The 23,070-nt window shown below is 44.2% G+C and overlaps 1 protein-coding gene across 3 annotated transcripts in view; it reads left to right on the top strand.

Moving 5' to 3' along the window:
• The window catches only part of TSNARE1 (t-SNARE domain containing 1), a 635,428-nt gene that overhangs the window by 71,958 nt on the left and 540,400 nt on the right, over positions 1–23,070 (top strand). For all 3 annotated transcript variants that reach the window (XM_054984298.1, XM_054984299.1, XM_054984301.1), the window contains exon 2: positions 6,126–6,207. The gene's annotated coding sequence lies outside the window, so the exon portion shown is untranslated. The remainder of the gene's footprint in view (positions 1–6,125; positions 6,208–23,070) is intronic.

Below are 23,070 nucleotides of genomic sequence, written 5' to 3'. Positions count from 1 at the left end.
TTGTTTTGTATTTAAATAGTGAAAAAGTCAAGATTCTTTCAGAGTAGCGGTATTGGAGAGGGAAGCGTGGGTGGTTATTGCAAGGTTGAACCAATCCATTTTTATCTCATTATATATCTTTTTTTAACTAATGCTTTTTATTATATGAACTGTGCAGGTTTTTTAGAGCTGATGCAGGGACATCGTTGCTATAACAACACTGTGATTCATGTAATTTCGGCAGCAATCTGTTAGGGTTTGTTTATCTAGTTTATATGGCAATGCTGAGGGGTTTTCCTATTTGATAAGGGGTCGCCTGTGGTTCTCTTTCTGCTTCCAGGGGTAAATAAATTTTGGCTGGCCTTGGGATGCAACCAGAATTTCTGGTCTCCAGAAGGGCAGGGTCTGATACCATTGAAAAGAGCAAGAGTCCAGTAGCACCTATAAGACTAACACAATTAGTGATAGGGGATGAGCTTTCATGAGCCACAGCTCACCTCTTCATATATATCTGAAGAAGTGATTATCTGTCTATCCATCTATCCATCTATCCATCTATCCATCTATCCATCCATCCATCCATCCATCCATCCATCCATCCATCCAGGGGTAGTGGAACTCAGTGGTGGAACGCAGGACTGCACAATGATGTCACTTTGGGTCAGTTGGAACAAGGGGGGAGCTTTTTAAAGTTTAAATCACCCTTGGCGAAAATGGTCACATGGCTGGTGGCTCCGCCCCCTGATCTCCAGACAGAGGGGAGTTTAAACTCCCCTCTGTCTGGAGATCAGGGGGTGGGACCACCGGCCATGTGACCATTTTCAAGAGGTGCCAGAACTCCGTTCCACCTCGTTCCAGTTGAAAAAAAGCCCTCTGTCTGTCTGTCTGTCTGTCTGTCTGTCTGTCTGTCTGTCTGTCTGTCTGTCTGTCTGTCTGTCTGTCTGTCTGTCTGTCTATCTATCTATCTATCTATCTATCTATCTATCTATCTATCTATCTATGATACCATGTTCAGCTTTAGAGGGAAGGTCAAGAATGATCCCCCCACATCTATCCTTCCCCCCGCTTCAAACTTGGGGGCTCAACACAATCGCCGTTCGTGCACCCCTGAACTAAAAGTATGTACGCTATCCAGGGCTAACTCTGTGGCTGCAATTTAGAGCCCCGTATATGTTCCCCTATTTCATTTCTGCATCAGAGCTAACTCTTAGGCCTCCAAGAGCACAGGGTTGTGTGACATTGGCAAGATGGTGGCGGCATGGGGTGGATTATTGTAGGTTGACAGAAGGGGTTCATCTGGAGGAGAAACCATTGAAGGGGTACTGGGATGAGGAAGGACAAAATGGGCATGGAGAATTGTGGATGCCATCGTTGGATGAAGAATAATGATATACTTTGTAAACTGCTCTGAGTGGGTGTTAAGTTGTCCTGAAGGGCAATATATAAATTGAATGTTATTGTTATTATTATAGAATGGGACTCATATGTAGGTAAGCCAGGTAGGATTCAAGCTAGAAAGGTTTTGGAGGAATAGGTAGGCCATCTGGCTGATAGAGAGACACCTAGAGCTTGACTATCAAGCATTCACAAAGTCAGAGTTCAGCTGTTTTCAGGCAAAAACTTGATTTGTTTCTGTGACTCACAAAAGCTCATACCCTACCACACATTTTGTAAGTCTTATAGGTGTGAGTGGACTCTTGCTCTATCCACATGCGAACAAGTAAGCTGTAGTTGACACTTGCCCTCCATGTAGAAACAGTTTCTGTCTTCTCTGTACATGGTAAACATAAGAGCGTTAATTGGTTCCTGTGGTTGGGAATGTTTGGGGAAAGGATCAATCAGTATTCCAGATCACAGGCAGGAAGACAAGGTGAATAGGTAGTACGGTCACTCCTTCTGCATGCATTGATTTCAGCATGCACAGTGTTGTGTGCAGTCAGACCTGAACGGTCCCTTTGGCTAAGTATTGTCTGCTTTGACTGGTAGTGTCTTTCCAGGGTTTAGAGCAGAGACAGTTTTTTTCCAGTATTCAGTTCCTGAGTTCTTGTTTATGGTTGCCAGCCTCCAGGTAGTGGCTGGAGATCTCCCAGAATTACAACTGGTCTCCTGGCCAGAGATCAGTTCACCTGGAGAAAATGGCTACTTTGGGGGGTGGACTCTATGGAATTATGCCATGCTAAGGTCCTTTCTCTCCCCAAACCCCACTTTCTCCAGGTTTCTCTCCCCAGATCTCCAGGAATTTCCCAACTTGGAGCTGGCAACCCTATTGTTGTTGGAGATGCCAAGCATTGGACCGGAGACCCTCTGCATGCAAAGGAGATGCTCAGCCGCAGCGCCAGTCCAAATGAAATTCAACAGCATTTCTTCTTTGTTGACCCAACTGGACCTGACCATTTGCCCTCCCCCAACTGTTTTCAAGGACGTTTCGTCCCTGTCTTCAACCATTTCAAAATCCAGCATGCCCTCTTTTCAAAAACAGAAGTTCTGAAAATAAAGAAGTTCCTTTGATGGCTCAGAGCATTAAATTAGAGTCCGGTCTCATCTGGTCTGACAGATAAAAAAATGCAGTTGACCCTGACTTACTGTCCCAGCTAATTATATTAAACTCCATTTGCATGCTGACGGGAGAGTTTAAGAGGGTCACTGCAGCCTGGATGCATATTAAATCTGTAAATGACAGTCGGGGGTCAGAGAACCACTGGACAAGTAGCAATTAAACCGCTAAAAGGGCCATGCCATGTTTTCCTGGTAACGGGAGAGGCTGGCTGATCTTTGCTTTAAATGCTTGACCGTATGTACATAGGCGCCTCTTAACCACATTAGCAGCAGAATTGGTGTGGTATACAACAGCCATCTTAGAGTGGAAAATGCAGCGGTAAGGGTAGAGCGGCTAATATTAATCTGTCATCTCGTCCGTGGTTTGGCAGAGCTGACTTTTCAGCATGGCCCCGTGTGTCTTTCCCTGCACTCTTTGGTCTTGTTAAGTAGTAAACTAGGGGAGCAGAATTCACTTGGCTGAAATTCAAGGGGAATCTAAAAGGCTCTTTCCTAGATTTCAGGATTGGCCGCCGACTGGATAGTGTTACTCGGGGTATATTTAATGTCTTTCGTGTAGCCTAAAAATACAGTGTCAGATACGCAGGGGTCATTTTGTAGAAAAAGAGCCAGAGGAACTCATTAGCATAACTCATTAGCATAACTCATTAGCATAACTCATTAGCATATGCCACACCCCTTGCCATCACCTGAAGTGTGCCATTAGTATAACTGATTTGCATATGCCACACCCCTTGACATCACCTATCCTGGCTGTTTTGGACCCAATCCTGGCCATTCAGGGCCGAAATTGGGCCCAAAATGTCACAAAAGGCTGAAAATGGCTGAAAAGGGGCCCCAGATGGTCAGGATCGGGCCACTGCTGAGTGGGAGAGTGATCCACCACCCGTCAGACACCCAATCCGAGCCACTTCAGCCCCAATCCAAGCTGAAACGGGCCCAAAATGGCTGAGTCAGGTGGATGGGGCCACCTGACATGTGACCTTTTTGGGGAACTGCTGGAACTGTGTTCCTGTGCGTTCCCCCTCGAAATGAGCCCACCAGATACGCCTCCAGCATATCTGCCATGTGTTATGAATTTCTTGCTGCAGTGTGTAGTGCACCTCTGAGAACATGCAGAGGGAACCTGTTTTGCTGACTGGTTGCTAGCTGCTTATCGTGCAGGTGTTTTGGTTATAGGGTTGTCAGGTCCCTCTATCCTCTCAGCAGGAGGATAGGGGCCTGGAAGTTACCCTTCTCCAGCGGCAGCGTGATGACGTCACTTCAGGAAGTGACGTCACCATGCCAAGTAAGTGGCTGTAAGTGACGTTGCACTGGCTACGGGAGTGCTCCTGCACTCTGATTTGGCTGGTTTGGGGCCAAATTGGAGCACAGGGATGCTCCCGTGGCCAGTGCGAGGGGTGGGAGTGCGCTCATGGCGCGTGCTCCAGTGGTGGGCACACTCCGGGAGTTTGCCCCCTCCTGCCGATCGCTCAGTGATCGGCGGATAAGGGGACAAATCCCTGGGAGTTTGCCCACCACTGGCGGGCACCTGGCAACCCTATTTTGTTACCACTTCCCAGCCGGCCTGTGAACGTGGCCTTGAAGTTCCAGCTGAGACTGCACCAACTAAGAGACTGAGCAGAGCTCATCCTTTCCCTCCTCCCCTCTCTCCTGCTCCATGACCCAGCGCACCAAAATCTGAACATACTTTCTTTCCCATTGGGGGTGGGGAGTCTGCTTAGGATTGCACTGTTAGTCTGGGTGAACTCTTATGGATCCTTTGCATGCTGCCAGTGACTGTGGAAGAAGCTGAAAGAAATTTCAGCAAGCTAGCACTCATCAAAAACTGCAGATACCCTACAACAGGGCTCCAATTAGTGCAAAATGCTGCAGCTCGAGTGTTAGTTGGAGTGAGCAGGAGCATCACCCCCATCCTACAGTTGCTCCATTGGTTACCTATCAGTTACCGTGCTCAATTCAAATATTGGTTATTACATACAAAGCTCTTCATGGCCTTGGTCCGTCATACCTACGGGACCGCCTCCCTCTCTATGTCCTCTACGGCAGTTTCGCTCATCTGAACAGGGTCTCTTGCAGGTGCCAGCCTGCACATGGGTGAAATCAACTGCATCCCTTACACGGGCTTTCTCTGTGGTGGCCCCTACCCTGTGGAATTGCCAGCCTGAGGAGGTCAGGAGAGCCCCCATGCTCTTGGCTTTCCACAAACAATGCAAACCAGAAATATTAAAAAAGGCTTTTTTCTCAGATAGGAGGGCGGTATTGAAGGGAGGGGCTCTCTTCACAATTATGTTGCCTTACATATTATATACTGTACAGGTATATAGGTAGTATATACTACCTGTGCTTCATGTTGTTTAATGTCAGGCCTAGAATTGATTTATATCCTGTTTCAGCAGTTCTTCAACCCCATATTGGATCCTTGCTAATGTAAACTTGTATTCATTTGACATAAATAAAAATAAAATAAAAGAAGGCTTAAGCCACCAGCCAACTTGTGTATTGGGAAAGAACTTGCAAGAGAAATTGATTTTATGATTTTGGAAAGAAAAGGGCAGGAAACTAAGGTAATTTCCCCCCCGACCACATTGGTCCATTACAATGTTTTAAATATACCATAATCCCTTCTTAGTATCTTTGGCCTAACCAGCCTCACAGGCTGCTATGAGGATAATCTGGAAAACAATGTAAGCTACACTGAGTCCCCTTTGTGGAGTAAGTTGGGGTATACAGGGGTCATTTTACAGAAAAAGAGCTGGAGGAACTCATTAGCATAATTCATCAGCATAACTCATTAGCATATGCCACACCCCTTGCCCTCACCGGAAGTGGTTCATTAGCATAACTGATTTGCATATGCAGCACCCCCTGACATCATCTGTCCTGGCTGTTTTGGACCCAATCCTGACCATTCAGGGCCAAAATTGGGCCCAAAATGGCAAAAGGGACTGAAAATGGCTGAAAAGGGGCTCAATATGGTCAGGATCGGGCCGCTGCTGAGTGGGAGAATGATCCACCACCTGTCAGAGGCCTGATCCGGGCTGTTTCAGCCCCAATCCAGGCCGAAACAGGCCCCAAATGGCCGAGAGTCAGGTGGGCGGGGCCACCTGACATGTGATCTCTATGGCGAACTACCGGAACTACGTTCCTGTGCGTTCCCCCTCAAAATGATCCCTGGGGGTATAAATGAATTAAATTATTAAAACACAATTCTGTTTAGCATTAATTACATTAAATGAAGTATTGGGAGTGTTTAAGGTTTTTTTGAGAATGGTTTGTCAATCCTCGGGGCATCATTTTCTTTCTTTTTTTTAAAATGGATCATTTAGAATTTACATAGATTGCATACCCTCCTTCCCTTCTCGTGTTGAGAACTGCAGTAAAATGTACTCTGTTTACTTGGCATGTGATTTTGACTCCGGTTAACCTATTTGTTTGCACTTCTTCATTTTGGGTAACTGAACTTAGTGTTTATCTGTAGTTGTTGGCATTGGAGGTATGTGTGTGTGTGAGCAACACACATATGCAAGTTCTCCAACACACTTCTTTCACATTTCACTTCTTTCACATTACATCTCTTTGTGCCATAGATCAGGGAAGAATCTTTGTTCAGGAGAGCCAGCCTCGAGGAAGCACCCAGTGAAAAGCTGTGAGATCTCACTTCAACACAAGGTAATCTTTGCACAATATCTTTTTGTGTGTCCCGTAAAATGACAGATGAGACAGATCTTGGTTTGTTTGTACACTTCTTATCTCCCCCGTCTCCTTTATATAGGGTCTTACATTTTCTTCCTAGTACCCATTCTTTTAATTGTCACACCGTAATTTCTGGTGTGTTCAAGTGAGATGGACTGAGTTAGGCTAACTTCCTGCTTGGTTTGACAAATAGAAACCTGTTTCCCCACGCTTTTTATTTATTTTTATTTTTTATTTTAGTTACATTGTTTTTAGTCTGTCTTTCTCACTGATACTCAAGGTAGGTAACACAATGTGAGCCGGTAATTTCAGAGACATTTCAATAACTACTGTCATAGGGTGTATACATGCAAATTTGCAAAGATTTAAAACCAGCAGAAATCCATAGGAAGGGGGGGGGAGATAATCTTCTTTACATTCCTCTTTCTCTCCCCCTTTAAAATGCTAATTAAAAAAAAAACAGGGAGTCCTCATTTTGATCAGCAAAACAAATACAAAATGATTGGTTAAATTCCCTCCTTCTGTCCTGCATGGCCTTGATTCTTTGCCTTTTTTAAAAAGAAAAAAGACAATAGGAAGTGCATAAAAAAGCTTTGATGGTATACAAAGTAGTAGATTTAGGGTACAACAACAAGAAAAAGAAGCATATACAAGATATATAACAGTACAACTAAGGCTGTTTTCACAGTGTCTATAAATCGCGAGAGACTCACGGAAGGCTGCCGGCTTCCTCGCGCGATTTTTAACACCATCCGATTACAAAACGCCGTAAATCACTGTTTGTGGCGTTTTGTAAACAGATGGCGTCAAAAACCACTCGAGAAAGCCTGGCAGCCTTCAGATAGTGTGAAAACGGACAGTATTACAAAATTCTATTCCTCTCCTTCTCCTTAATTACTTGTAGGTAAAGGTAGTCCCCTGTGCAAGCTGACCCATGGGGGGACGTTGCATCACAACACAACATTTTCTTGGCGGACTTTTGTAACGGGGTAGTTTGCCGTACCCCCAGGAAACTGGGTACTCATTTTACCAAACTCAGAAGGATGGAAGGCTGAGTCAACCTTGAGCTGGCTACCTGAACCCGGCTTCCGCCAGGATCGAACTCAGGTCGTGAGTGGAGCTTGGACTGCAGTACTGCAGCTTACCACTCTGTGCCACGGGGCTCTTTATGTAATTACTTATACTCAGAATGTTATACTTAACATTCTGTATTCAATCTTATACTTTGCCTTTTGTATTATGCATTTTTGAGAACTTCATTTTATAATAAATTTTTGACCATATCAACTAATCTTGATTTTTCTTAAATTTCCAAATACATAATAAAAAAAACCCCTCCATTTTTCCTGAAACTCCAGCGTTGGTCTGTTAGGCATGTAAGAAGTTAGTTTAGCCATAGATGCATATTCATGCAGTTTATTCATTCACTCATTCACATCTGGACAAAATTCTATCTTCCATTTTTGCTGCATATACAACTCTTGTGGCTGTTAGCATGTACTTGAGTATATGGTGACATCGTTTGCCTTTTATGGACAAACAGAAATCTCTGTTCTTTGTCTCATTTGCTTTGGCTGTTTAGATTTACATGTTTGGAAATCTTTTGTTTGAATAGTGTGCAGTCGTATGCGCACTCCAGTTGGGCGAGTTTGGTGTAGTGGTTTAGAGCGCGGGACTCTAATCTGGAGAGCCGGGTTTGATTCCTCACTCCTCCCCTTGAAGCCAGCTGGGTGACCTTGGGTCAATCACAGCTCTCTCGGAGCTCTCTCAGCGCCACCCACCTCACAGGGTGTTTTGTTGTGGGGATAATAATGGCATACTTCGTAAACCGCTCTGAATGGGCATTAAGTTGTCATGAAGGGCGGTATATAAATTGAATGTTATTATTATATTATTATTATTATTTTGACAGGCAGCCAGGGGGAGCTGAACATTTTATCCTCTTGCAGGAAGGGCACCCAAACGGAGAAGAGGTATCTCCAGAATGGAGCAGAATAAATAGGGTGGGGATACCTAGAAGTGGGTGGAAATTAGAACTTCATTGACTGAGTGCTCATTTTATTATTTATTTATTTGTTTGTTTGTTCATTTGTTTGTTTGTTTATTTATTTATTTATATTCCGCCCTCCACCCAGATTTTGACTTTCTGGTTAGAATAGAGCTCTTGAAGTTTCTGGAAAATATTTTCTTCCCAGTCCTCTTAATTATTGTACGTGTTTCCTTCAAGCTGATATGTGTCACTGTTTTTCCAACTAGCTCTGGAACATGAGGGATTCTTTCTCCTTTGTAGAGTGATTGTAACCAGTCAGGGATCACATAGTGAATATGAAAATTTCACAAAGATCAGAGAAAGCTGGTTCAGAGTATGTTCCATGTTTCCTGGTCTGATCATTTGGGTTATCTCAGCTAATTAGAACATCTGTTTCTTCTGGCGTGGATCTTATGAACACGTTCCATGCATGCTAAAAATCCCATTTGCACAAAGGTCTGTTGCAAACCATGATATTGGGAGTTTCAGAAGAGGAGGAAATGTGCACCGTGGCAGAGATCATCTAGCACTCATGGAGCTAATCATCAGAATCTAAGCCTTTAAAATATATGTGTGTGTGTGTCTTATGTGTTGTCAAGTTGCCTCCGACCTATGGAGACCCTATGAATGATAGACCTCTAAAACAGCCTATCATTAACAGACTTGCTCAGATCCTGCAAAATGGAGGGCGTGGCTTCTTTTTTCGCCATCTTGTTTTAGGTCTTAGAATCATAGAATCATAGGGTTGGAAGGGACCTCTAGGGTCATCTAGTCCAACCCCCTGCACAATGCAGGAAATTCACAAATAACCCCCCTTTCCTACTGCCTTCCACTTTTCCTAGCTTTATTGACTTTTCCAGAGAATCTTGTCTTCTCATGAGGTGACCAAAGTATATGTAAATGTTATTCCCTGCCCCCCTTTCCAAGAACTTGCCCAAGGTGGCTTGCAATTAAAAACAACAACAACATTAAAAGGTGTTAATTATAACCTAGCTTTAAAAAACTGACCCTAACCTGGATAGCCCAGGAGAGCCTATCTCAGAAGCTAAGCAGGGTTGGCCTTGGTTAGTAATTGGAAGGGAGACCTCCAACGAAGACCAGGGTTGCAGAGACAGGCAAAGGCAAACCACCTCTGTAGTTTCTTGCCATGAAAACCCCAACAGGGGTCGCCATAAGTCAACTCTGACTTGAGGGCAGCACATACACACATTTAAAAAAACCCAGCCCACCATAACAAATGTAGACCTCCTTTCCTCCAAGGAATGCGGAATAATGCACATTGTATTCCTCTTCATTTTGATGATGCCATGGAAGAAAGCAAAGCCTATTTAAGATATCTGACGACAGGAGCTCTGACTCTTGAAAGCTCATACCTTGGAAATCTAGTTGGTCTTTAAGATGCTACTGGGTCTGAATCTTGCCTTGTTTAAGATGATGTTGGCCATTTCCACACACGTTGAATAATGCACTTTCAATGCACTTTTGCAATCCATTGGAAGTGGATTTTTTGTTCCACACATGGAAAATCAGTTTCAAATGTTCACTAAAGTGTATTGAAAGTGGATTATCCAATGTGTGTGGAAGCAGCCGTTATTTGGAGAAGCAAACAGTTTCAATCATTTTCTCAGCAATCCTTGAAAAACTCCCCCAAAGGAAGGAGGTGCCTTCTGTTGACCGTGAAAGCAAATAACAAAACGCTCTCTCCCTCCTCTTAGCAATAAGTGAGGTGCAGTGAAGTCGCAGCCGATTTATGGCGACTTCATGTGGTTTTCAAAGCAAGAGATGGACAGAAGTGGCGTGCCGTTGCCTCCCTCTGTGTCAGGACCCTGGACTTCCTTGGTGGTTTCTCGTCCAAGCTCTAACCAGGGCCAACCTTGCTTAGCTTCCAAGAGCTGATGAGATAGTCATGCCCTCCACTTAGTTGAGCTATAATAGGAATTTTCCTGTCTAGTCCAATGGTTTTCAGACTTTTTCAAGAGAGATCCGCTTCTGAAATTGCTATAGTCCAATGGCTCCAGTCCTAAATCGAGTGTACCTTTTGCAAACCATCCCCACAAAAATTGGAAAATTGCTGTCGGAACTTACAGGGAGGACCAGCGGGATTCGAATGCCCCAGGAGGGAATCTTGTCCTGTGTTCCTCCGTGCCTATAACACTCCAAAGAGTATATATAGTGAATTGCTATTAGACCCAGAAGCCTGAAAGTTTGACAGTTCGGTTTAATTGGGCATATTTCAATTTACACCTATTGTATAATGATGTTGAAAATTACGTGTAGGTTGAATAGGGTTGAACATTTGCGTGTTGTGGGCTGTTCTGTCATGGGCCCGTATCTGTGTATTGTATATTCAGATTTGATCCAACGAGGCAGTATACCGGCAATTTCATCCGTGTTAACTTGCAATTGACAAGTAAATTATTCCCCAGCAAGCAGAGTTCAGGTTTGTTAATCTCCATTTGAGCTAGAGCTGGTCACATTCCGTAATTTACAGCACTATATTAAGCAAAGAATTTTTTATATCATGTTTTATTGATGTTTTTTCCTAACGTGACGTTGGATAAATATGCTGTGTAAAATATATATATACTCTCAATATCTGAGCGCTATGCTGAGTTTTGTGGCGGGCATTGAAAGGTTGATGGCACGCCACGGAAACTTGAAGAATTGTAATGGCAGATAAAGCTGCCTTTGAGGTCCTGGTGGCAAGCAAGGTGAACTGCGTAGTGTTATGGGCTCCCTGCTTTGAAATGCTTTGACTTCCAAGGATAACAGCAGACAATTTAGCTTTTTTTTGCATGAGGGGACCTTGGAGGTTTAAAGTGTGTTTAACCTTTAATATTTATTTGATTTGCAATAATAGAACCGGAACCTAAAGGAAGGAAATACAGTGCTATGAGCAGGTAGCTTAACTGGTAATCTTGTAGCTGGTCCCCAAAAGAAAGACTGTAATCCAAGTATGGTGTAGCCAGTTTCTTTCTTTCTTTCTTTCTTTCTTTCTTTCTTTCTTTCTTTCTTTCTTTCTTTCTTTCTTTCTTTCTTTCTTTCGTTCGTTCGTTCGTTCGTTCGTTCGTTCGTTCGTTCGTTCGTTCGTTCTTTCTTTCTTTCTTTCTTTCTTTCTTTCTTTCTTTCTCTCTCTCTCTCTCTCTCTCTCTCTCTCTCTCTCTCTCTCTCTCTCTCTCTCTCTCTCTCTCTCCTTTTGCTTTCTTTCAGATTTTTTAGTTGCCACTCACCCTCGAGTCTCGGGGCAACTGACAGCATTTAACACTATAGAAATTAAAACCAGTAAACCAGTAAAAGAATAAACGATTACAATAAATTCAAATCAAACTATTAATGAAGTAAGTAAGTAACAGTATCATTCCACTCGAGTCCCACAATACTAGGAATCAACTCTCCTGGGTTTGGAAGGAAATGCTAGAGGGAGGGTGACGTGGGCACGATCCCTGATCTTCACCTACAGATTGTGGGATCTAGCCCAAGTTAGACAACATCCCTTGAGATGTCACTGCTTTTGTGGATCTGCTACTAGTCAAGATCTCCAGGAATATCCAGAATTCGGAATTGGCAACCCTATCCATAGCTGAGCCTTGGGTATGGGAGAGATGTCCCAAGGCTGAGTTCTGAGGAACCTAGCTGAAATTGTCATAGATCCAGAGGAGTTAGCTGTGTTAGTCTGTAGTAGCAAAATAGAAAACAGTCCAGTAGCACCTTTAAGACTAATCGACTTTATTGTAGCATAAGCTTTCAAGAACCACAGCTCTCTCCGTCAGATGCATGGAAGGTATGAAGAAAACTGGCCAGAGATATATAGGTGGGGAGGGGAGGGGGGGAGAGGGTGCAGGGAGTGAGGGCCATGTAAATGCAAATCAGTTGTGAAAGTCATGAAATGTCATGTCTGTACCCCTCCATGCCATTATTTTCAGCTGATGTGTTGCTATGAACCATTGTTCTGTGCTGTGCTTTGATGTCACATTGCTGATGCCATAACTTTCCTTGCATTCACAGGCGTGCTGTATCCGAAGTGTCTTATCTCTTGTGCTTTGAAGCTCAGTGTCTCTGTCCTTGTAAACCTGCTAGTTCTCAGGGGGAGGAAGTATACCCGTGTTTCATTCTTAATCTATTGCCTCTCTTATGTCTAGACAAAGCATGTAAACTATTTAGGGAGTTCTCAGGACTGCTTCACACCAAAAGTTATGTTTTCCTATTGGGAGGGGGGGAGAGTGCTTGGAGCTTACATGAACAATGCTTTTTTACATATTTTACCGTTCCTGTCAACTTCTGATCAACCTGTGGACGTATCTATGAAAGTGATTTGATTCCCGAATAAAGCCTTTTCAACCAAGACCGTGGAGTGCTTGTTGTGAGGGGACAGGGGTCTATCTGCCATAGCCTGTCATCCATAGACCTGACATGAAAGAGGTGGAGTCCCCTTTACCCGCCTCCTCGTCTTTTTCCCACCCACCAGCCAAACTTCCTTTTGCCGCTCCCCTGACTTCTGTTTTCTTTCTTCCCTTCTTCTAGAAGCCTCTGTGTGGGAAAACTATGGCCCGGCGGCAAAATGCCAGCCTCTGGACTGGGTCTAGTTGCACAGTGTAAACTTTCCCCACATTAGATCCAGAGGAGTTAGTCGTGTTAATCTCTTTGTTAGACTCTTTGCTATTTTCCCCATATTATTTCCTGTTTCTCTTCTCCATATCCTTATTTATCTCTGCTTCCCTCTCTCCCACACGCAGCCTGAATTGCCCACTGGCCCTCACCCCCTGCACCCTCTCCCCCCTTCCCTCACCACCTATATATCTCAGGGCAGTTTCTTCACACCCTCCATGCATCTGACGAAGAGAGCTGTGGTTCTCGAAAGCTTATGCTACAATAAAGTTGGTTAGTCTTAAAGGTGCTACTGGACTCTTTACTATTCCCCAGGAGCTGAATTCTTCCACCTGCTCAGCCTCACCCTCCTGGCAGATCTTGTTTTATCGTCATGTTATGATTTTTGGTGGTGGTTCTTATCTCAGGTTTTGTAAGTCACTCTGCAGGAGAAAAGCGGAATTTAAAACATCTTATGAAAGAAAAAGGAGACCACCAAGATTTCTGAGATCCTGATGTGGATTTTGAGTAGAGATGGGCACGAACAGCAATACGAACAAAAAAAAGTTACGAACAGCCCAATCTGCTGTTCGCGAACAAGCTGTTCCTGAGGCCCCATTCTAAATGAACAGGTGGTCGTTGCAAGCCTCGTTTGTTGCTGTTCATGAAGCCAGACAATCTGGCACCTGCAATCAATTTCCTTGGCAACTCAGGCAGGGATTGTCAGAACTCTGTCTGAACTCCTGCTGTTGCCCTGGAAACCCCAATCTAAGCCCAATTTAGCTTGAAAGGCAGGTCTTTCTTTCAAGTGTGGAGCTCCAAATCTGTTACAAGGGAGCAAAGAGCAGGGGGGAGGGGGGCTCCCAGCTGTGACTTTGCAGACAGTGGAGAGGGGGAGAGACAGTTGCTGTTGGCATTTTGATAGAGAGAGTGCATTGGAGCTTGAATTTTCTTTGTGTGTGGTGGGATAGGGATCTACTCCTTCAAGTTCCAGGGCTGCTGCCAGGCTCTGGGCCAAGCTTATTTATTACTGGTACCTTTCCTGCTGCCTACTCAGGTCAGGTTTCTGGGAGTGGTGCAGTAGGGATCTTGACTTGGATGATGGCTGGAGGAGAGCCTGCTGGCCCCCACGAACAGCCAACCATGGACATGTTCATGAACAGGGCCGTGTTCGTGGTTGTTCATGAGTCCCTGTTCGTGGATGGCAATGAACAACGAACATCATGTTCATTTTTTTTTCTGTTCGTGCCCATTTCTAATTTTGAGGACTTGCCGACTTCTGAAGACTTTTGAGAGAAATTGTAGGAGCTGATAGTGTGACCGGCAAGGGCAAGTTGTGTGTGGGGAATGCAATCCTGTGTGATATGTTGAGGGGAGTGAAGGAATTCCTTTTGAATTTATTTATTCAAAACATTAATATGCCATTTTTCTATCCCAGCAGGGTTCCTAAGATGGCACATGTCAGACATTCAAATTAAAGTAACATTTAAAATGTGTATATAAACTTCAGTAAAAACATATAGACATATAAACGCACACACTACTGGGGAGGAAAGCCAATAAGAGTTTACTGGGGATATGCCAAGTGAAACAAACAAACAAAAAAATCTTCACCTGCTGACAGAAGTCCATGACAGAGGGAGATTGGGAAATCTCCCTTGGCAGCAAGTTCTAGAGTTTTGGTGCTACAACTAAGAAGTCCCTGTCTTGGGCTGCCAGCTGTCTAGCCTCTAGGGCGCTTGAAGCAGGGTCTCTGAAGCTGGCATGAGTGGATGAATGGGTTCATATGAGAGAAGGTAGCCCTTAAGGTATGCTGGCCCCAAGCCATATAGGGCTTTAAGGGTCAATCCCAGCGCAGTGAATTGGAAGCAAAGTTGAGAGCCATTGTTGATAGAACAAGGGCAGAGTGGGTGGGTAGGTTCATGGGGAGAAGCACAGCCGTTTAATAAGACGAGTAAAAATTCTCAGATCAGGAATGGTGGTAGATCAGCTCATGTCAAAATCTTTTCTTGGTTCAGCAGAAGTTGTTTAAGAAGAGCCGTGCCTGTCATAAGGGAGTGTTGCTAAACGGGAATCTCATTTTTTTTTAAAATGACAACTAGTTTATAACTCAAAAGATCTAGAATAGTCACCCAGCATTTCTTTGGTGGGGAAAAAAAAGTCTTTCCCTGTTTAGATGAGGGCGGGGGAGTAGCTTTGGGGTGCCAAATTCAGTGAGTCCCTGTTTTTAGTCTGAGCAGAAATAGCTTAGCATCTGTTTAGGTTCAGCTCTGAGTAACGAGGTCTCTCTCATGTTATTCTCTGGACCTTTCCCACATACATTGTGTAGGTTGGAGATGAATAACGTCTCTCATGTCTAAAGCATTAAGCGTTCCAAAGTTCTTAGACAATATTATGCACAAATCTTATGAAGCTCCGAAATGTACCTCTTCCGTATTAGCATGTGGTTTTCTGGCTGCAGTTTGGATTTTTGCAAGTTTTTGAAATGGCTGAGATTGTTAGTGCTAGGGGTCTTGAACTGGGAACTGGCACATGGCATTGGGAGCTGGTGCCCAAGATTAAAGGCAGAAACTGTAACTGTTTCAAATCGGAATCACATGTTGCATGAAGCTGCTCTAGGCTATAGAGATTTTATGGCGTTGTTCGCTCAAGCGATGCGACAAAGCCCTCTTCTCTTCCCCGGGATCTCAGGTGCGGACATTGCATCGCTGGAGCTTGGCTGTTTGGTTAGTGGTGGGCTGCGTGCGCATTTCATCCCATCTCGCCTTCCCTCTGTTGCAAAAAGGGTTTGGATTTTTTTCACCCTCCCAAACACTAAAGATCTCTTTGAATGAAGCAGTTGATGTCCCCCCACTTCCCCTCTGCATGTGCGCCGTGTGGATGTGGAGTGGAGAAAGGAGAAAAGAGCGATTTCCACGCTGCCTACCGGAGGAAGAAAAGTGTGGATCACCCTGAAATGGACTAGGAAAAAAAGGGCAAACTGCGGCATGGAGTGTGTGTGGGGGGGTCCCATCTCCCTGTTTCTGCAGTGCCTGTTTTTTTTTCTCTTTGCAAAGCTGGTTAAGTGATTACAGTACCCTCAGAAGGGAAAGGAGGAAGAGAAGGAGGAGGAAGAACGGTTCCCCTCCAGTTCTATCTGCTGAGATGCAACAAAAAACAACAAAAAACATCAAAAAAACAACAAAAAAGCAAACTCCATTTGTCCTTGAAGTGCAAGTGTGGAGTGACTGCAAAGAGCAAGAGAGGGAGAGGTGCGGGAGAGCAGCCAGCCAGCCTCTGGAGAGAATCATCCCCCTGGCAATTCTTCCCAGTGGAGAATCACATCAAGTGGCCACTCTTTGTCAGACTACACTTTCCTGGAAAATGTGCAGGAGCCCGACACGTGAAGGACACGTGCTGGGCGTCTCGTGTAGTTTAGCCCTGAGCCACAGCCCCACCTGATAAGCTTCAGTCTGATTGCCTCCCAAAGCGTCTTGTAACTAATACCTGTCACGGTGTACAACACAGGTAACATGCAACAATGGATGCCCATTGAAGTCATTTGTCCAACAGATGGAATATCAGAATGTTGCTTTTGGAGGGAAGCAGACCTTCCTTGTGTTTGGGAAATTGCCCTTTTCACTAGTACATGCACAAGAAATAGGGGACCATGATGAAAGGAAGGTACCTCATATGAAAATTTCAGGCACGCAGTTGATGAACGTATCAGGAGGAAGTTCTATACCACCTTTCTCCCACCCTGTGCTAGTAGCTGCTTCTGGGGATTCTGTGTGTATGTGTATTTGGAAAACTGAATATGATCCCCACCTACAAGCTATACGATCCTTTACCTCACTTCAGGATGTGGGTAAATCATTTTGCTTAAATTTATTATTTTTTATTATTTATTATATTAGATTTTTAGTCCGCCCTGGCCGCCAGGCAGGCTCAGGGCGGAGTACAACATTTCAATTTACATAAATACAGTTAAAACCAGATAAAACAGTATACAAATCACATTAAGACAACTTTATACAATACAGCTTTTCTTCAGATGGGGATGGTAAAATACCGCTTTTCAAGCCCTGGCTCATATGTAGGGTGGTGGACAGATCTTTAGTGTGGCCAGTGGGGGCCCAGCCTAGCCTCCACCATATGCCTGGCAAGTGTAGAGACAGAGACTGTCCATGTGTTAGTTCCATTGACAATGATAAGAAGTTTTCTTACATCAACGCAGTTTATGCTAGTGGCAAAAAAGCAACCAAAATATACTCCCCAAATTGAAGGGATAACACATTCCCTGCTGTTGCTTTGGAAATGGGTAACAATTTTGGATCTTTTTCTCCTCCTCCTGTGGCACTCTGCTCTTTAACTGAAATGTGACAAACACCTCTCTCTTTTTTGTTCCAATTCAATCTCAGAGCTGCTTGATAGCTTTCCAGATCTGTCACACTCTTAAATCAAACTCGACACCGTTATAATAGGGTGTGTTAAGTATATAATGGTGTCATCTGTGAGTTTGCACTATAACGGGCTCCTTACCATTAATAATCATTTTGGTTTATATCTCAGCATCGTCCCTGGACTTGAATTAAGCTTGTTCTGGTTTGGGGTTTGTTTTATTTTCAGTGTTTTTTTTTAAAGTAAAACTTCAGACAACTAAGATTATTTTCCTGCCTGGTATCTATATTAAGGAATACAAAATTCTGTGCGGTGGTTTGCCCCTTTTCTGTGCAGGTTGGACTCTGATGCCCGGACACGCTAAAAGACTGCCATGTTTTCAGGAAGCCCACCATCGCTGTGTGTCTTCAGTCAATTATCCAGAGGAGTTAGCCGTGTTACTCTGTAGTAGCAAAATTGAAAAGAGTCCAGTAGCACCTTTAAGACCAACCAACTTTATTGTTGCATAAGCTTTCGAGAGCCACAGCTCTTTTTGTCAAACAAATCTGACAAAGAGAGCTGAGGCTCTTGAAAGCTTATGCTACAATAAAGTTGTAGCATAAGCTACAACTTTATCAGAAGCTACCCATTATCAGAAGCTACTGGTTGCATCTACTCCCCCCTCCCCTCTCCACCTACATATCTGACCAGTTTCTTCTTACCCTCCATGCATCTGACGAAGATAACTGTGATTCTGGAAAGCTTATGCTACAGTAAAGTTGGTTAGTCTTAACGGTGCTACTGGACTCTTTTATACAATAAAGTTGGTTAGTCTTAAAGGTGCTACTGGACTCTTTTCTATTCAGTCAAGTTTGGGCTGATTTGAGTCCCCTACACTTAATGAACAAACAAAACATCTCCCCCCACTAGACCCTCCATGGTGTATGACATGCTTTAAAATGGCAAACTACCAATTCAGAAACCAATTAATCCATCTACTTTGTGACTCTGGTTTAAAAACATAAGGGTCTAGTAGGATCAGACATAGGGCCAAGCTACACATGACGAATGACACTTGAACGGCAAGTGTATTTCTCCCTGTTCACTTGCCCTCCACTCAATCCACTTGCCAGGCAAGTGTCTTTCGTCATGTGTAGCTTGGCCCCAAGAACTCTCGTAACCAGCTGCTTTCTAGTCCTCTGGAAGTAGTCACTGGTCCATCTTTGCCCCATCTTTGTTGTCTCCTTTGATAACTGACTGGAATAGCAGCTGGTTGGGTTTATTTGTGCAATGATCCTCCCGTCATTTACTGGTCTGCACTTGAATTTGCAGTTTTGCATTTGGACATTGGAATCATTGAGTATTGTCCAGATATTCATTCATTTATTTATTTTATTCAATTTATACCCTGCCCTCCCCACAGATGGGCTCAGGGCGGCTAACAACATTAAAAACACATTAAAAATCACAAAAACATAAAATCAATAATATATATTTTTTTAAAATCATTAAAATAGTCCAGGAGCCGGCTATTTAAACAAATATTGGGAGTCCGTATACGGACATAGGAGATGGCCGAGGGCAGCCCCAGAAGAAGTGGTGGTCTTAGATGGAAGAAAGGGGACACTCGCCGGCACTCAGCCAAAGGCCCGGCGGAACATCTCCGTTTTACTGGCCCAGCGAAACTGTAACAGGTCCCGCAGGGCCTGGATCTCCAGCGGGAAAGCGTTCCACCAGGCCGGGGCCAGGGCAGAAAAAGATATGAATAATGTCCTCCTTAGGTCAGATCAGAAGTGGTCTTAGGTAAACCAAGCTATTCATTAATAAACTGGAGAAGAGCTTGAACTATTCTGAGTCTGTTGTGATGCTCAGAAAGCTTGAAGAACCATGGCGCTTGTGATGATGTCATTGGGACATTATAGGACCCTTCTTCCCCATCTGCATCCCAGTTTAGCTTCTGCAGCAGCTTCGGGGTCATGTGATGGTGGTAGGCTGCTTTACTTCCTCTTCTCCTCCCACCTCCCACACATTCAACAAAGTGTCCATTACACCTGGTTTCTAGAACAACTTGCATCTGTTATTAGGTGTGTTGGGGGTTACATTTCCAAGTGTGAACCAGACATCCAGGAGGGGAGAAGAAGGAAGAAATGTCCGATCTCTACCAGCCTGCTGTTGCATGACTCCTCAGCAGCTAGAAATTTGGAGAGCGAGGAGGGGAGCAGAACGGGGAATGCTTCTCTGGCTTGGACATGCCACCCATGAGATGGAAATCATCAGTCAGATACCATGGAGCTTTTGGGCTGACCAGGCCTAGTATAAATACGCAAAGGCTGCCTTTACAATCTTCCGTGGTTGTGGTCTTTGGGGACAATGAACGGAAGGACGCAAGTAGTCCTAGTCTAGTACAGTCTTAGCATCTTCTTTTTAGATCTGGTACTAATTAGTAATTCCTCCCCAACCTATTCCTGTGTGTACATAGAATCATAGAATCACAGAGTTGGAAGGGATCTCTAGGGTCATCTAGTCCAACCTCCTGCAAAATGTAGGAAATTCCTAAATACCTCTCCCTCCATGCACACACAGCAACCATTACTCCATGCCTAGAAAATGTCAAAACACCTCCAGGATCCCTAGCCAAACTGGCCTGGGGAAAATCGCTTCCTGGCCCCAAAGTGGCGATTGGCCTTACCCTGGGCATGTAAGAAGGGGCCTCGAGAACTAAACACTGATGTAACCCTTCCTGCTCTCCCTCTCATGATCTGCCCAGGTTCACAGAATCAGCATTGCTGTCAGATGGCCATCTAGCCTCTGCTTAAAAACCTCCAGAGAAGGAGAGCCCACCACCTCCCGAGGAAGCCTGTTCCACTGAGGGACCGCTCTCACTATCAGGAAGTACTTCCTAATGTTTAGCCGAAAACTCTTTTGATTCAATTTCAACCCGTTCGTTCTAGTCCGACCTTCTGATAGAAAACATTCTCGAAATATAATTACACTGTATCATTGTAATGGACTTGCAGACCTGGCCTGGCCTTCCCTGGCCGTTGCTGGTCAAGGTAAGTTATACTTGTTCACCTCTTTCTTCTTGCTTTTTTCAGCCCTGGGATTGATTGTCCATAGCCCTGCTCTGCCTCTGACAGCATTTTACTCCTGAAGTCTGTGTTTCTTTCAGCGGCATGTTAGTTAATGTGCCATTGGGGTTGAAAAAAGCCACAGGTGTGGGAGTGTGAAGCACACACCGTTGCCATTTCTTGTCACCAACGAAGCTAGATTGCCTAGCAGAGCTGTCAGTCCCTGTCTTTGCCATTTTTGATACCCCGCGGTTGCCCACCTGCCTTCTTTTGTCTTCCCTTTTGCTTGCTTTATGGTCTCGAAACTATTGCTTGTTGACCCAGAGACCTTATCGAAGTTTATCTCTTGGAATGACTCCCCAGGCTCTATGTAAATGTCGCATTGCTGTTAGGCTTCGCTAAAAGGAGCCTGGAGATGAATATTAAGAAAACAAAAAGAAAACTCTAATCAGTTTTTAAACATCCAAGTTCATTACTGGAGCACATCATTCCTGTGAGGCAGTGGAGGCACTGTGATTGCTGAGTGGGGCTCTGGGACTGAGGACACGCTTTGCATGCATAGGGGCTTGGTTATTTCCTGGCATCTTTAGGTCTGGGAAGCAGTTAGGGGTCGCAAAAGACAGAACTGATAAAATGTACCATTAGTCTGGCTCAGTATAGGGCAGTTTCATGTTCTTGTATCTTGGGTGGGAGCCACTCACTGTGTGATGGATAGCTTTGTTTGAAATGGATTTTAACCTCTTCGCCACTGCCTAATTTGCAACAACTGTCTGCGTTGTAAAGTTGGAGGGTGGAGATTATTCCTTTGTTCCAGTATATGAGTTTCCAAACGTTTCCTCTAACACATAATTGTAAACTTCTTCCTTTTCCTTTGGTATCTGAAGAAGTGAGCTGTGACTCACGAAAGCTCATACCCTGCCACAAATTTTGTAAATTTAAAGGTGCTACTGGACTCTTGCTCTTTTCCACTGCTGCAGATAGATGAACACAGCTACCCATCTTGATCTTTTCCCATTGTAAAACTATTTGTTAAAATCTGTTTTTCTCTCTTTTCCTAAGAAATTTAAGTGTCATATGAAAACTGGAATGACAACTTGGAAAAACAATAATTTACACAGAAATGTGCATACACACACGCACGCACAGACACACAGACACACACACACAGAGACAAGGTTTGCCCTCTGTTCACCAGCCTTGTAGCTTGCGGTGATTACTTGCGGTATTTAACTGAAGTTTGAATACTGAAGAAGCAGTTCTTCCTTCTGCCCCAAAGCAGTAGCAATACCAAATGAAGCAACACCAAAGGAGGTCAACCTTTTTTGTAAGCTTTAACAAAATTAGATTTAAAACGAGTGCCCTTTAGAGGCAGGCATGAACTGGGAAAATGGCAGTTTGTTGCAGTTCGTGGTCCGTCATGTTTCAGGAATTACGAACCAGCATGAAATTGCCCAGTTCACGAACCGGTTTGTTTGGTTCATGAATACACATCACTTCCGGGGCAGCAGAAGATCTTCAGAAAGCCCATCCCACCCCTTGCCAGGCGTATGGTTGATGCTAGGTGGAGCCCCCCCCCCGTCCAGTCGAGCACGGTCTGTGCCCACCCCACTAGCAATATCCTCCATCTGTTGAGCTCCACTGTAAATGTGAAAGGGAGGTGCCTTGTGTTTGCATACAGTGCATTTTATTATGCCGCTGAGTAAACGTGCATGTGTAGGTATGTATTTTAAATGTTAGGATGTTTATATATTTATAATTTTAAACTGTGTAAATTGTTAGATGTATTTTAAATGTATATAAAGTGTAATCTGCCCTGAGCCAGCTGGTGTGCGGAGGGCAGAATATAAATCTAATAAATTAAATTAATTATCCTTTTAAAATCAGATGTTTAAAATTGCATGATGTGAATGCACTTCAGAACGGGGAGGTGGTCCTTTGGAATGTTCCTTTCCTTTTTTTTTCTTTTTGCATATTCAAAATCGGAAGCTGTCAGAGGACCTCGGTGGGTACACAGACAATCCACCCTGCTGTAAGATAGGATTTCTAATAAGAGTCAATGAGGTGAATGGAATTGGCATGTGGGTGAACGAAGAGAGTCCTATGATGTCCAGCGGATGCCTTCTCAGGCCCTTCTTCCAAGAACAGGTTGCATGCTTTTGTCTCCATGGGCAAGAGTTCGTTGTGTACAGAGCACCTTGTGCCAGGCCTGTGCACAAGGGAAATCACCCTGCATTCAGCAAGCCTGTTACACTCGGCTAATTGTGCATGTCGCTTATGCAAGCTGGTAATTTATTCTGATTATTTTTCTTTGCGGCCTCATGGATATTGCTATTTATAATTTACAGGGCACCGCTAACGTCCTTCAAGTTTTGTCGAGTTGAGGAGATGCAGCTCTCATCCAAGAAGCTTAAGATCTAATTCTGGCAGAACAGCAAAAGATCTGGGTTCAAATCCTGCCTCAAACATGAGCTTATTAGGGTGATCTTGGATCACTCAGTGCGTCCTATGAGGCAACAGCCATTTTCACATGCTCTTAAAGGGACGGCACAGTCACCAAACGCTGGCGGCTTTTCTCACTCACTTCACATGTCTCCAATTTCAAGACAGAAGCAGGGTGTTTGGCTTCCATTTTTTTGACATCTTTTCAGGGGTGCTGGAAAGTGCGAGAAATTGCATTCTTGGAAAAGGCGCTGAAAAAATGGAAGCCAAACAGCCTGCTTCCGCTTCGAAATAGGAGACACGTGGAGTGAGTGAGAAAAGCCTCCAGCATTCGGTGAGTGGTCTCTTTAAGAGCATGTG

This window comes from Eublepharis macularius, chromosome 7 (assembly GCF_028583425.1).
Source record: "Eublepharis macularius isolate TG4126 chromosome 7, MPM_Emac_v1.0, whole genome shotgun sequence".
In the NCBI taxonomy this organism is placed as follows: Eukaryota; Metazoa; Chordata; class Lepidosauria; order Squamata; family Eublepharidae; genus Eublepharis; species Eublepharis macularius.
This window is presented reverse-complemented; position numbering and strand designations above follow the sequence as displayed.